Source organism: Gadus chalcogrammus, chromosome 2 (assembly GCF_026213295.1).
Source record: "Gadus chalcogrammus isolate NIFS_2021 chromosome 2, NIFS_Gcha_1.0, whole genome shotgun sequence".
Taxonomy (NCBI): domain Eukaryota; kingdom Metazoa; phylum Chordata; class Actinopteri; order Gadiformes; family Gadidae; genus Gadus; species Gadus chalcogrammus.
In genome coordinates, this window is record NC_079413.1 from 19,157,074 (window position 1) to 19,167,038 (window position 9,965).

Here is a 9,965-nt window from a genome sequence, read left to right on the forward strand (position 1 = left end):
GCAGTCTCGCTCCGTAGACATCACTAGGGGACTGTGTGTGCGTGTGTGTGTGTGTGTGTGTGTGTCTCTGTGTGTGTCTATGGGGACGGGGGGGGGGGGGACTGGGATAGCGTTATTCGCGCCACAAATTGAGCTGACACTTTTATCCAAAGCAATAGGCCTAAGTACATTTGTCGGAAGAAAGTATACAACCGAACCTTATATCGCTGTCAGTACAGTAAGGAGGTGCCAAGTGCCAAGCATGAGCAATTGTTAGGTTTAGTTGATCTTTAATTCAAAAGCATAATAATATAATAGTTGTTATAGTTAATAGTTATTATATTGATTATAATAGTAGTATAATAATAATAGTTGTACTAATAGCAAAAGTAATAATAATAGTAAATACTTTTTATAGTAATGGTTACATTTTTGTAATATAATATGACAATGGACTTTTGCAATTTCTCGGAAACCAAATAATAGTACATATAACTTCCTGCTGATCACGTTTCCTTATCCCAGGGTCATAACAACCTTCTTACTCAGTAAAGACGTTTGGAATATGAGGCTTGACCAGAGTCTAGTGAACCTCACGCGGTTTGGCTCTCCTATCAGCTAGAATGGACCACACACACAACACACACACACACACACACACACACACAGAAAAACAGTCTATCTCTCCCCTCTCTCTCTCTCTCTCTCTCTCTCTCTCTCTCTCTCTCTCTCTCTCTCTCTCTCTCTCTCTCTCTCTCTCTCTCTCTCTCTCTCTCTCTCTCACACACACCATCAACAACCTCATCCATATAGCATTGAGTTCAGGGTCACTCAGAGGGCCGGCCTGTAGGGTACAGAAAACATGCGAGAACTTCCTCTAATTGACGTTTCACCTTTGATCTCTGATCTCCCCTGCCAGTTCTTAATGTTCTCTTAGATGAGACCACTGTTTCGCTCTTATTTTGCAGGCCAAGCTTTAAATAAGATACAATAATATTTGCATTATATAAAAAATGTACACATTTTCTCAAAAAGGAAGTTTGAATTGACCAAAATTGTAAGCGTGACAAAATGGACGAATGTCGGCTCAAATAGGATATAACACATAATAACGAATCAAAAAAAAAAAGTACAATGTAATTGATGGTATTCTTATAATCATTGACAGTACACAGCTGTGTACAGCTGCGCCCTCTGGCGGTAGGGTGAAGCATCACACAACTGTCCCGCTGCGCCTTCTAGCCGTGGAGTGACGCATCACACAGCTGTCCCGCTGCGTCCTCTAGCGGTAGAGTGGCGCACCACACCCTAGCTGTGTTCGAAATCGTTCCCTATCATGGATGTAGTGCACTAAATAGGGTGCACGCCATTTTCTAGGGTGTTCGAATTCTCAGTGGTCCACTATATAGTGGACTTAAAATAGGGTGCATACGATGTTCCCTACATGTTACTCCCGTATACCACAATGCAATGCGGTTGTTTTTTCCAGGGGAGAAGAAGAAGCCGAATAACCGCGAAAACGAATACATTTAATGATGGAGTCTCGGGCTTTCGTTTAGAAATGTCAACAATTTATTTGGGATTTAACATAGAATATTTAACATTCAAAATTAATTAAACAAGGAAATGTAACATTCAACATCAATACAACCTCCAGCTTTCGTCGTGAGTGCCCGGTTTGTTTACTTGATGTGGGCGCATCTGTCTGCGTCACACAAATACCCGGCGCATTTACTGACGCAAATGACGTTTAGAAATGTTCAGCGTAGTGTCCGAATTCTCGTTCTCTATTCCCTATATAGTGCACTATATCATGTACACTATATAGGGAATAGGGAACGAGTGTATAGGGAACGATTTCGAACACAGCTCCTGTTACATTTGACCCCTCCCACCGGAAAACACGTGGTACGGATCCACACACACACACACACACACACACACATAGGCCGTTTCTCAATTCCTAGCACGCGTACTACGGACTCGACTGGCCTTAATTTCTCTCTGTGATGTATTTAAAAAAGAGACTAGATTAAATCAGGGCCATCCAATCTTTGTACTCCCAAAGCGAGAGCTGTGTTCGTGTTCTCGGCAGCCAGTCAGTTTCGTTCTTGATGCCCCTTTCACACCGCCGCAAAATCGGGGCCGGTTCCGGGCCAGTTCGGAGCTAGGGCCAGGGCTTTGGTTTCACACCGCCAAAGAACCGGCTCCAGACCCTAAAAACCGGTTCAACTCTGGCCCCACTTTAGAGCTGGGCTAGAACTAGAACCGCTTTTACGCCGGGGGCGGAGTTATCCGTACCTTCATAAACAGGAAGACCAACGAAGACCGGCATTTTTTTAAAACACCGAAGTAAACAATGGACGTGAATCCGTGTATGGTTCTTTTTTGTTTTTTTCTGATTTTGTTTTAAATCGGAATATTCAAAGAACGAACCATAAACGGATTGAATCGAAGACGAAATTGTTGTTGTTGTGTTTGAAACTGGCGCGAGGGTTCTTCTGCGCGCCTAACCTGACGCTTGATCATTGTGGTGGTTCAACGCGGCAACGCAGCTAGATGAGTCCATGTCCATGCAAGTGAACGGAGCGTTCCCTCTTCGTCATAACTATCAAACCAAACATCCTTCACATTCACCGAGCGAACATTATGAAAGTAAAATGCACACTTCTCGCTAAAAATGTTTCCATAAACGCATTTAATGGCGTTACTATTTCCACCCAGAATAAAGAAAGATGTCGGCCGTATGCTTCTGTCCAAGCTCACTAGCGGAGACGTTTGCAGTGACGTCATGACGTTGCTCACGCCGGCTCCATGGCTGGCTCTGGCCAAGTGCCCCTGACTGCAGCCCGCAGATCGAGGAGGAGCTAAATGTGGGCGGGGTTAAACGTTTAACCCCGCCCACATTTAAGGACAATTCCGCGCAGTATCATACGTTCTCCCGCTTTTGAGCGGAGGAGCTAAATGTGGGCGGGTCTAAACGTTTAACCCATGGTTTTTTCCTCTCGGGCGCCATCTGGTGGCGGAGATCCGGCAGCACATTCTCAAACATCAATACAGCACAGCACAGCACAATGACTTACCGGTAATATGGAAAAGGGTTCATGCATTTGATAGACTTAGACATTCCTACTTTTAACTTGTCATTTCAAATGTCTTTTTTAGTATAGACACATATTATTTCGTACACTCGTACACAATTATATTAGCTAAGTCAAATAAACCAAAGACAGAAGCGGGAGAACGTTTTTCCGTCTGGTCCATGATACTGCGCGGAATTTTCCTTAAATGTGGGCTGGCTTAAACATTTAAGCCCGCCCACATTTAGCTCCTCCGCTCGAAAGCGGGAGAACGTATGATACTGCGTGGAATTGTCCTTAAATGTGGGCGGGGTTAAACGTTTAACCCCGCCCACATTTAGCTCCTCCTCGATCTGCGGGCTGCAGTCAGGGGTTACTCGCTCTGGCCGGTGTGAAACCAACCGGTTCTTAACTGGGGTAAGGCTGGAACCAGTTTGGAACTGGCCCTAGCACCAGCCCGGAACTGGCTCTCGGTTCTTTTTGGTGTCTCCGCAAGGGCTGCGCCTTGTCACCAATCCTGTGTTTGTGATATACATGGACAGGATATCGAGGCGTAGTCGTGGTGGGGAGGGGTTGCATTTCGGTGGTCTGAGGATCTCGTCACTGCTTTTTGCAGATGATGTGGTCCTCATTGGATCATCGGCCTGTGACCTTCAGCACTCACTGGATCGGCTGGCGGCTGAGTGTGAAGCGGCTGGGATGAGGATCAGCACCGCTAAATCTGAGGCCATGACTCTTAGCAGGAAACCGGTGGATTGCTTACTCCGGGTAGGAAATGAGTCCTTAGCCCAAGTGAAGGAGTTCAAGTACCTCGGGGTCTTGTTCGCGAGTGAGGGTACTATGGAGCGTGAGATTGGCCGGAGAATCGGAGCAGCGGGGGCGGTATTGCGTTCGCTTTACCGCACCGTTGTAACGAAAAGAGAGCTGAGCCGCAAGGCAAAGCTCTCGATCTACCGGTCGATCTTCGTTCCTATCCTCACCTATGGTCATGAGGGCTGGGTGATGACCGAAAGGACGAGATCGCGGGTACAAGCGGCCGAGATGAGTTTTCTCAGAAGGGTGGCTGGCGTCTCCCTTAGGGATAGGGTGAGAAGCTCAGCCATCCGTGAGGAACTCGGATTAGAGCCGCTGCTCCTTTACTTAGAAAGGAGTCAGCTGAGGTGGTTCGGGCATCTGGTAAGGATGCCCACTGGGCGCCTTCCTTGGGAGGTGTTTCAGGCACGTCCAGTGGGGAGGAGACCTCGGGGAAGACCCAGGACTAGGTGGAGAGATTATATCTCAACACTGGCCTGGGAACACCTCGGGATCCCCCCGTCAGAGCTGGTCAATGTGGCCCGGGAAAGGGAAGTCTGGGGCACCCTGCTTGAGCTGCTCCCCCCGCGACCCGACCCCGGATAAGCGGATGACGATGAGGATGAGGACTAGATTAAAACAAAAAAAGGCTCAAAACATGCCACTGTATATGTAATGGTTCTACAATATATGAAGATGTCACGTAATGAATGAAACTACGGAAAAAATGTCACGATACTCTACATGCACCTGTGAGATGCACCTGCAGTCAGTCGCCGGCCGAAATTGACGTTTTAAACGTTATTTCTATTTAAATGTTTTTTTTTTTTTAAAGATACGTCTGTATTATGAATCTGACTGACTGGCTAGCTAACCTTTCTCGCAATTTTAAGGTTTCCCAAAGAGAAGCAGTTGAGGAGACAGTGGGAAGTGGCTGTGAAAAGGGAAGACTTTTCTGCCAATGAGAGGTCAATTCTCTGTAGCCAGCACTTTCAGCCGGAGGATTTTGACCGGACAGGCCAAATTGTCAGGCTCAGGGATGGAACTAAACCATCTGTGTTCAGTTTCCCAACACATCTCAAAAGAGTAAGTGCATCACTAAGCTTGCATCACACAATAAAAATGGTTTTATTGTGTGTGTGTGTGTGTGTGTGTGTGTGTGTGTGTGTGTGTGTGTGTGTGTGTGTGTGTTCATTTGGAATGATTGAGAATGAGATACACCTGTTCAAGTATTTTGTTCTTCGGTTTTAGAAAGTGGCAGCCAGGACTACACAAGCCTCAAGGAAGGCTGAAGCGAGCCTTGTAATTGACTGTTCTTTACAATCATTACAAGTCACTGAACCTTCACCTACCTACCTTGTGAGTATTAACACTAGCTATGCCCCAAAACAGCAGTGAGCATCATGGCATCATAAACATTACTCACTACTGTTTTGTCCTTTTTTACTAGGAACACACTTTCCCACTCTTCTCAAGACTAGACTCAATGAAGCCCTGGCTAGAGTGGAGAGTCTTGAGAAAGAGATGAGGCACTCAAAGGCCCGAGAGTGGAGGGCGAAGAAAACATGGCGTTGTCTTCTGGAGGACCTCAGGGGGAAGAACCTCATAAATGAAGAGCTGCAAGAGAGGCTTGACTTATACTCAGGTAACATTGAAATTAAACTTGGGCTGTAACCAAAGAAATACAACTGCAATAATGTGTTCAAATGCTTGGCTTGTCTGAATTTCATATATCAAACTTAAACTCGAAAAAAGCTCAGCAAGACAATACTTTTTAAAGGGTTCTAGCCTAGATTCAATTATTTTATTATATCATATATTGTGTGAAATTTTATATTGTGTCAATTGCACTGCTTAGATGTGAAAATGTTATGAGCATGATTGTATATTATGTCAAATTGTACAAACGTAAAAATATACAAATATACAAATATATATATATATATACTTAAAATATATTATATTATATTGTTTCACATATTATATATGTTATTCCATTGCACATTATACTGAGTCATTATATTATATTGTATTATATATATGCTATGTTATTTATATTACAGTTCAACTATTGAGATGTGTGTGTATGTATATATTGAGATGTGTATATTTTTACTGCTATAGAAATATATAGCTTTTTTTGGTAATGTTGACTTGTGAAATAAATGTGTATTGCCAATTGCACTGTTCAAGGTTTCTTAATGCACATACTTGAAAAGGAACTATTAAACTATGAAAAACACACTGACTGCCAGTTTCTCACTATTTGATGTATGCTCTTTCTCTTAAAGGCACCCAGTGCAACTTTCGAGGCTTAAAAATAAACATTCAATTTCTAGTCTTTTTTACACGTAGTAAGTTTCAATAACTCCATACCATTACATACCGACATTTAAGCAGCAAAGATGAGACGTCGTTGTGTGGTGAGAACTGATACAAAATCGATAACAACAACAATGCCGCCATTTTCTTTATTTTTTGTAACCTACAATAAATAAAGCAGGCTTCCAGTCAATGGAAAAATGGCTTCTCCCCACCGGCGATTGTTGTTGTTTACGATTTTCTATCAGTTCTCACCACACAACGACGTCTCATCTTTGCTCCTTGAATGTCGATATGTAATGGTATGGAGTTATTGAAACTTACTACGTGTAAAAAAGACTAGAAATTGAATGTTTATTTTTCATTGAATGTTTACATAAAGTTGCACTGGGTGCCTTTAATGCTGGTCAATACGTAGTAACTAAAGAAGCACTATTTCGATAGTTTATAGATCTTCTCAGTATTTTCAAAGTGCACGGTGTTACGTATTTTAAGAATCTAAGCTACCCACACATAGACCAAAATGAAGCAGGACCAAACATATAAGCCGTAAATACTATACATAGCCACAAGGGGAGCAATACCTTATTGGAGGCTGCTCCAGCCACAGATAGCAGCACTTTTATATATACGAAGAAGCCGAAGTCATTACGTCACCCCGGCTACGCCCACTTGGCGGTCTCTTACCTGTGCGCCCAGTGTGAAGAGACCAGAGATTAATAACCACACGCGCGCAGGGTCACGGGCCTCTGCCCGTGGCCCATAGATCAGAGATTTGCAGCGACACCCGCGAGGGGACATGGGCCTTTGCCCATGTCCCGTAGTAGCCAGAGTTATTATCTCTCACACGTGTTCCATTCTTTAGCTACAATTCCCTCCGTATAGCTTCAGTTACCATGCCGAAACATGCAGACGACTTATAATAAATGAAGTGAGTCTAAAGCAACCCGGGATTGGACAACTTTCTTTGAGAATACGCAACATATTTGGTGACCCGAGACGTTTGGAAGAAAGTCCCGAGAAATCCCGGCGGGCGCGACGCTAAAACAACTTCAACAGGCCCGCACGTCGGAGGTAAGTATAACTCATTGTTTTAAAGATTAAATCTGAAATAGGATTGGTTATAAGAACATTTAGGTGTAAGTTTGTTTTAGCCACCGTCCGGTCGTTACCCCCTGACCCCCGACACACGTGAAGTCCCCACCGCCCCCCCCCCTCCAGGCCCCCTACACACGAGTACCCTCTCCCCCCTCTCCCCATCCCTTTGTTTACCTGGGCGCTCCTGGCTGTTTGATAAGGCAATGGTAGCCTGCACAAAGGGACCCCCGGTGTGTTATGTCTGTCTGTCTGTCTCTGTCTCTGTGTCTGTCTGTACCACGTGGTAGGTGGTTTTTGTGTTATATGATGAATGTCTCGAAGTTAAGCCGAGAACATCATAAGGTAATTGGTGAATGTCTCGAAGTAAGCCGGACCACCATAAGGTATATTTATTACCGACCATAAAGTTCCAAACTCTTTACGGTGGGGGGAGGAAAGGTCAGGTTTTTAACGTTAATCTAGCTTAGTTGCATATTAAAACGGAGGCTTGGCCAAGGAGTTCAAATTGGATTGATTCCTCCCGGTTCAGTTAAGTCTAATGTGCAATTTTGATTAGTATAGAACGCAGCCGTAGAGTGTAACCACGTGGTGTTAAAGAGACGGCGCGTCTTCGTGACGTGGGTTTCCTTTGTCCAGACGTCCGCCATCTTGGGTCTTGCAGAGACCAAGAGCAGCGGGGAGCCCAACTACGGTGTTACATTCTCTCTCCCTCTTCCTCTCCCTCTTCCTCTCTCTCGCTCGTGAAACCCCCCCACTCCCTTTGTCCCAGTCTTCACAGGTCCAGTAGTCAGACCCCCCCCCCCCCATCCCCCTGAGAAGGCAACTCGCCTCTCTATTGTTAGTTAAATTGCCCCTTACCCCCTCAAACCCTCACACCTAGCCATGTGTTGGAACCAGGATGTAAATTTAGCCTTCGCGACCTGTGTGTGTGCATTGATCTTAATATTCTCTCTCTCTCTCTCTTCAGGAAATAGCAGTATATGCAGTAACGAATGCCTAACACTCAGACATTATGTTTTTCAGGTTGCTAAGCCCTTCTGTCTATTCAACATGCGTTTTGTGTATCAAAACAGGAGTGCAATAGACACGGGTTGTGTCATGCACATTGATTAGGGAACCAGGATGGTTCAAATAGACACGGGGTTCAACTGTTAAAATAATGTTTAATTAATAAATGGTTTTAACCGGTGCACAAGGCGGGAGTTAGCTCAACTGCTGTAGTTCAATTACAATAACATTTGTTTCAAACGATAACTTCTGAATTTTTCTCTTAGGTTCAGTTTTTGTTTTGTTTATAGAATATCACCATATATTTAATACCAAGATGTGCATAATTGTTGTAAGTTTGGATGACTCTTTATTCTACCTAGTTTAGACGGTTTTGATTGACCTAGCTCAAGATTCACCAGGTGTCAGACGTAGGATTGTGGCACTTCCTGGGAGCCCCAGAGCCACACGTCGACTGCACCAGGTGTCAAGACGTAGGATTGTTGCACTCCTTGAGGAGCCTCCGAGCCACGCGTTAATCGACTAATCGTTCCTGCAGAGTTCTGAGGTGGTAACGGTGGAGCTCAATGGGAGGCTCCGGGAGAGTACAATCGCGGGCTCACACGGGGAGTGGTGGCGGTGGGGCTCATGGGGAGGCCCCGGGAGAGTTGTCATTCGCGGGCTCACACGGGGAGAAATCGGGTGGGTCAGTAAGTCAGAAGGTTGAATTAATGTATCGATTTGATGTTGACCAACAAAAAACTAGATAATTATAATAATAAATACTGTTCATGTAATGGTATAGTTAGGTCTGGGACCTGCGTAGCTAAAAAAACTGTTTTGGAAATAGTAATGAACATGTCCGGGACATGTGTAGCTATAAAATAAGTAAAGATAAAACTGAGTTTTACTTTACTTCACTTTGCTAAGACATATTCACGTTTGATGTGGTATGCAGAAAGTGGCGCAATAGGATATTGTGCAGAGAATAAGGCGTATTCACGTTTGATGTGGTATGCGATGTACATAGGAGTGAATCAAAGTGTGGGCAACATCAAATGCGAGCAATAGGTAGAATAAATGAAGATTAGGTCATCCAATATACATAGTTAGTGTAGGACAATCAGGTAGTATGATGAAGGTAACTGTTATTATGAGATACGGTTAACACAGAAGTGATATTGAACATGCACATTTCAACATTGTTATTTCCCTTTTACATCTTTTTGGTTATAGCAACTTGGTTAAACTACGGCGTGGTTAGCTTTGGTTGTCATTCAATGCGCATGGCTGAAGCAATGCGCAAGGAGGGATGTAGTGTGAAATTAAACCAAAGTAGATACTGTAAAACAATTAAAATTAGAATTCATGGAAATATGTTTTTGAACAACTAACTGCTGTACATGAGTTTGTATTTCTGCAATAGAAGCAAAAAGTTCCAGATGCAGACACACCCGGAGCCTACAAACTACCACCGCCGAGCAAGGCAATATCCCGGATTTACTTGAATAACACATTTTAAAACAACCATACCAGACTATGTTTGTTATTGTGTAATGTTGCTTGGTTGCGAGTGCAACCCGTTATTTCTGAATCGCTGCATTAATAATGGTACAGTTGATCTTCCTTGAGGCGATTGTTTTACAGGCCACCTGTTACTGACACGACGACGACGGAGAACCTGTTTGAAGGCTCCCATGATGTAGG

General features: G+C 44.0%; 1 long non-coding RNA gene across 1 annotated transcript; it reads left to right on the plus strand.

Moving 5' to 3' along the window:
- Positions 1-4,702: 4,702 nt before the first annotated feature.
- Positions 4,703-5,749, plus strand: LOC130397728 (uncharacterized). The gene is made up of 3 exons (XR_008900317.1): positions 4,703-4,937; positions 5,103-5,210; positions 5,302-5,749. It is a non-coding gene; the product is annotated as an uncharacterized LOC130397728 (long non-coding RNA).
- Positions 5,750-9,965: the final 4,216 nt, after the last annotated feature.